The 6,336-nt window shown below is 38.2% G+C and overlaps 1 protein-coding gene across 2 annotated transcripts in view; it reads right to left on the bottom strand.

The window, feature by feature from the left end:
- The window catches only part of NCOA2 (nuclear receptor coactivator 2), a 186,351-nt gene that overhangs the window by 112,869 nt on the left and 67,146 nt on the right, over positions 1-6,336 (bottom strand). The gene's annotated exons all lie outside the window — the stretch shown is intronic.

The following is a 6,336-nucleotide window of genomic DNA, read 5'->3' as shown; positions in this document are numbered from 1 at the left end:
GGAGCCCTTCCCCCCAGCCTCTCTCTGAAGCCACATTCTCCTTGTCCCTTCAACCCCACATCATCAGCACAACGGCATAAAACTTTCACGAGTCTTTCAAGCTTAGCAATAAATTCACTGCAGCCTGAATTATCAAAATTATTCAGACTGTTCAAATGATTTTTTTGTTCCAAATGGACTTGGCACGCCGGTCAGGAACTCGTCGAGTCAAACACAAGCAACAAAAGTGGAATTCTTCTTGCTAAGCTAATTGATGGTCCTACAAAAACGAAACACGCAACTGCATATTCAAAACTTTCAAAGACTCACTGTATTACAGTTACGGAGCGCCTTCCCCTCTGTGCCTGCTGTAATATGATCGTAATTGCTGTGAAAGGGCGAGAGACCAACTATATGTTAAATCCTGCCATCTGTAGGTGCTTTACACAGTTCCATTTGCTGCTGCCGGGTCAAAAGTTTACCCTATTTTCGCTTGTTCATAACCAATCACACAAGTCTCTGCTATGTGTAATCTTTGACCCACTCTCAAAGCAATTTTTGTATTATACAGTCACATGATTACACTGAAAAAACCCACACGTTTTATTAAGAATACGCTTCTTGTTGGTTAGCTTAATAATAATTATTATTATTTCCATATTGAGTAAGCGTACTGTACCGACCTTGTTCTTCCCAGTTAACTCCCTTGGAGCACAACCATAGTGCCATGAATTCTCCCCACAAAATGCTCCAGTATTTCTGCCTAGTTGCAATCCAGAACCCACATGCAAAACAGGGCTGGAAAGCATTCATGGTACCTGTCATTTTAAAAGTAGGGGGAAGCAACTGCTCAGTTTGTCCTAACAGGGAGAGAAGATGCTCTCTAAACATTTAAATTAATGTTCACAGTGAAAACAAAAATTGTCTCTGAAAACTGGGTTTGTCATAAGAATATCCCTATATATTTACCTTAAAAATTACATATGCAAAAATATATTCCATGGAAACATTTATGCTACTGATACTATTATTATTAAAATATCTAAGGAACAAGCAGTCCCATGAGCAAAAGAATTCATTAAGCCTCATCTCCCACAGATTTACACCTCCTGGTTGGTTGACTTTGGTGTCTAGAAAGGTGAAAGCTTTGAACAAAGCTTTTCCCACAGTTGGGACATTTGTTTAAAGTCTCTCTTTTCCCATCACGAGGATTCCCAGGCAACTAATAAGATGATTTTATGCTGTAAGCTTTCCCTCTGCCAGGGCACCCTTAGGTGCTTCCACCTATACTCAGCCACTTCATTTCACAAAACTTGTAGGATCTGAATTTTGAGACCTCTGCTGTGCCAAAAAATGTGATTGAAATCACCAATAGGTTCAAAAGCTACTGAGGAGAGATACGTGTGCCTGTACACAAGTGCACGGTGTAACCTCGTAAGCCTTGTTTCCATAGGAAATGAGGCTAAAAATAAAGGAGAATATTTGACCTTATTACAATTTCACAGAAAGCTAATTTAGATGGACCAAACTAAACAGCTGGCTGTACTAACAGATCACCTAAAAGTAGCATCACAGTATTTATATCCGTCTCATAGATTTTGCTAGACAGTTTTCAAAGGAAAACAGACACACAGGCCCCATTTGTCTTCTAATAGGAGATAAATCGATACTTTTCCATAGACATGTGTTTTACTGTAATCTATGAATTGTGATAGATTTGTGATCCTTTGATTTTTTTTCAATCCAGCATTTATGCAAGCCTGTTCCGTCTCCAAGGATATAAACACAAGTCAGCACTCATATGAATACTTGCATTGCTCCATTTCACGTTTGACTCTAGGATGCTAAAACCTTCATAAATGTAACAAATATAAGTCCATGCCGCTGAGAAGATCAGGTAAGTAATATATACCAGAGAATAATCAAACAGGTAACAGCATTAAACCATTTCTAAGCTGGTCATAAAATATGTTCACATACAAAAAAATAAAATAGTTTTGAAATCCCAATCATTAACTAAAAGACAGAATTAAAATTACCCCAAATAAATAAATAAAAATATAGATTCTAAGGCCAAAATACTCCATCATCTCACCTCTTGTACAACAAAGACCATAGGATTTTACTTAGCAGCAGCTTCTAAAGCAAGTCTGATACTCTGGCATCCGCCACCGAAGTTTATTGTATTTATGCATTGTTACCAACAGCGTACCCATTTCAGACCTGACCATGTCTGGACATACATGTACGGTCAAAAGCAGAAAAAAACAAAATATGCACTTCCAAACTGACGTCTGTGCTGGGAGATACTTCCATATCTGTGTTCTGCAAGTGCAACTAGAAAAAAAGTTGCTCTGTTCTCAAAGAGCTGCCATTCATGTCTAAAAGCTTTAACAAACTTACATATAAGGTAGGCCTTCCATCTATATGCCTACCTTACACTTGAATAATTCTCCACATGCCCCTAAAGATGCCGATTTTTTTCTCATTTTTGTGTCCCTTATTAACAACAGTGACAGAAGATTAATTTAAAATCCTGCGGAAACGAACAGCATTTTGGAGTGTCACAACTTTACTGAACCCTGTAATTTTTCCTGCTGTAGGACAATGCAAGAACTCTATCTGAAATGGAAACCAGATTTCAAAGAACAAACAAAAGTTGGGAGAAGCCCTTGAACTATTAAAGGTGAGAACTGCAACCTTAGAGTAAAAACATACAGAAATCTTCTAAATGAGAATATTGCTAGGTAGGAATACCACCAAAATAAAAACACACAGGAACTGAACCCAAGCTGTTACACTCCCTTTAATGAAGCACTTCTCTTTAGAATGCTATCCATCAAGTCACATGCTACTTCCATCATATACTACTTCCATCAGTCAATGCCTGGTCATCAGAATAAACTACTGGTAATGCAGTATTTCTCCTAAACAACAACAAAAAAAAGTAAAATAAAATCAATATTCTAAAGCAATGAAACAGATTTATCCAACTGGAAAACATGTTGGCAGATGTTATTTTATATATAAATATAAAAAAATTAATTTTAAAATTGTTAATACTAACAATTGTATACCAGACATTAAGATACTATATAAAAATATATACACCATAGCTGTTTATTTTATGCATTATATACATAAATATAAAAAATAAACCAAATGTGTGCACATACACACATGGCATTCAGACATCTGCTAACAGGACTGGTGTCACCTCTGATCCAGGCCAGGAACAAGTCTTTCGCCCAGGGGAAAGCAAGATGGATGGTGTTTAGAGGAAACCGACTCCACTCAGCTTATCAGCAGCAGAATGGGCAAAGAACAGTGGGAAAAGCCCGGTATAAAAGAAGAAACAAAGAAAACAAGGCAACAAAACTGACTCTTAAGAACATAAATGGGAAGGCTGAAGGTACCCAAAGGTATCTACATATCTGAACACAGGGAAATTTTTCACCTTGGCAGAAAAGTTTGATGAAGAACAGAGCTCAAAAAACTGCAAGAGACGACAAGACTGAAGGAGTGAAGCTGAGAACTCAGGAAACCTGACTCAAACCCCAAGGTGATCCAGTAGCATGGAAACACTGTAAAGCCATTTGCTGTTTTGTCTATGTTTGTGCATCTCTTCACATTTTTCTCAATGCAAAAAGTGATTTTCAGAAGTTTGCAACCGAGCATGAATTTATACTAGTCCTTATATTACTGGGGCAATTCGGAGAGTTCAACACTGATCTTAGCAATGTGGTTAGCTGCCTCAGGAGGGCCCCGTTCCTGATAAGCAGAAACAATCTGTCCCCAGCTACCAGATCTTTCATGACAGAACCAGAAACCTTACAGGAGTCTGATGAGACTTGGGGGAATTTACAAGTACCCGGATTTCATGTAGGTCCATACAGCAATGGCACAAGGGAACTGCGATGCAGGAGAATTGCTTTCATTCAGTTTTATATACGAGCAACAATTCTGCCATACGTACTAGAGGCCAGGCTAATTGCAATGACTCTATACAACAACGCACATATTCCTCTGTCTGACTGCATTTGAATTCAGTAATCCAGACTATTTGTATAAATACACATACACAGAAGTAACTTAAAAGTTTTTTCTACCATCTGCTGAAAGACAAAAATATAGTAAGCCAAAATCTTAAAGCTAGCACAGTCTTTGTACATGATTTTTCTATTATTTCATTTTCACCTGAACTATCTTCATTATTACAACAGCTTAATGGTTTCCTAAGTGTGAAAATTCTTAAAACAGTGAACGTGAAAAAATGCAAAAGTTAAAAAATCTAAATCATACACAAATCTAAATCTTTATTTAATATTTAACCTTATGATGATCAAAACACACAGCCACGTGTAGAGATAATTGTTAAAGGCATTTGTTTTGGATGACCTGCATAGAATAAAAAGGTATTCAGTGCCCTCGTGTAATGGGTATGTGTATTCTCGTAGAACAATAAAAACTTTATAGACTATCACCGAAAGCCAATGAATAGTAAATGTAGATTTTTTTAATTTTAATTTTTTTTAAAATTTTTGGTTTATATATATACACAGAGCTTTCTAGCTTCCCATGCTCTTTTCAGGTTTAATAGTTACGGTCTCAAATTAACTCTGAAATTCTCCTAAAAGGCAATATAGAACCATAATATCAAAACCACTCAAAAATTAGTATTTCACTTCTCAAATGGCAGTTAGAAGTTTGAATCTGAATTACTTCATATGCAAATAAGATGCTTTTTATATGACGTGGTAGCTTGTCATTGATAAGGGCATTTTTATGAACTGTTTTAAAGGATGTGGTTTTCTATTAAAAGAGGTTGCTTATTACCAGGGGTTTGCAATTACATTTTGGTGGTTGGATGCAGATCCTCCCACCAGCTAATTCTCACAGACCTCACTTCCTAGTCCTCAGGGTACTCACCAACCTGACCAGCCTGCACATGCCACAAGCAGCTATCCTAGAAATACTGTCAAAATGTCATCATGGAAATATGGCCAGACCATGAGAGAAGGCAGGCTCTTCTACCTGGCCCCTTCCGCTGCACCTTCTTCCACTCCCCTAAACTGGACCATAGCAAGCCTTCATCTGTCCAGTTGCTCAGCAGTATTTGCTGCTGCAAAGCTGCTTCTCCATCTCCTTTGGTAAAAAGCAGAGCAGATGGAAATTTCCTGTAGGCTGGTCTTGGCCCACAGACCAGTGTTTGGACCATACTCCTCTATGAATAAGAGCAATCTATTCATTGCATTGAACTGACTGGCCCTACTGTCCTCTTTTACAACACAACTCTATCCAATCCCTTCACTCAGTGATAAAACACAGTGCAACGTGAGCACATTTCATTGCCTGTGCTTGGGCTAGGAACTAAGCCACGAAGGAAAATATGGCCATGTCACGCTAAGCAAAGAAACACATGAGTAACTCTGGCAAGCATTAAGATAAGGCTCCTCTGAATGACTGACGGTAATGTTATATTGATGTTATAATAAATTATTACCTACACATGCAGACACAGAGTAAGCAGAAGCAGCAGCAGAAGCTGGACAAACATCATCTTCAGAGTGGCAGCTGTATGTTCTCTTCGGACATTGGAAGACAAGAGTAGGAAGAAAACCTTTACACAGTTAGAAATGTTATAAACCTTGCTGTGTCCTGCAAGTTTCCATATTTTATTTAGAATGAAAGGAACACCTTGGTATACAACAACCATGGTTTTTCACAGGACGCAAAGGAGTTCGGTCTGTCATTGGACTTCCTTTGACTCACCTGCTAAATTACAGCTAAAACCACTAGGGAGCTCAAAGCAGAACTCTGTCGTGATTTCTGTTCCCTTCACTGTCGGATGTATCTTGGTTTTTATACTGAGGCTGTTAAAACTGCTTTTGCTTTTAAAACTTCATTCAGAAAGATGAGCCAAGGTTCTGGTCATTGACGTAGTTGTTCTCGTTGCTCCAGTGACAACAAAATGGGTCAGCCAGGTTTTCCTGAAGAAGGGAAAACCTTGGGTAGCACAGGATGAAGTAGTCTTTTTAAGGACTACTAGTTTTTTGCATAAAGTCAAAAGATGAGCACTATGAGTGTGTGATACTTCATAAGGTTTTGAGTAAGTATTCTCCAGTATTTATCTGACAGTTGAAGAGAAAATCTAGGAAAGGGAGGGAAATGTTTCATTTTGTGTTTAGGACAGAGTTAATGTTTGTTGAACTCTGCCTAAAGGTTTCTTACAGGGCTTTGCAAAATGCAGTGCTGCCTCTGACACAAAGAAAAACTTCTCTCCAAGAATCTGTCACAAGAAGAAAAGGTCCACTTGTCGATTCCCATATGCAGCAAGTGCTGTGGCTTCAGCAACCA

Source organism: Egretta garzetta, unplaced genomic scaffold (genome assembly GCF_000687185.1).
Source record: "Egretta garzetta isolate BGI_Z169 unplaced genomic scaffold, ASM68718v1 scaffold251, whole genome shotgun sequence".
Taxonomy (NCBI): Eukaryota; Metazoa; Chordata; class Aves; order Pelecaniformes; family Ardeidae; genus Egretta; species Egretta garzetta.
This window is presented reverse-complemented; position numbering and strand designations above follow the sequence as displayed.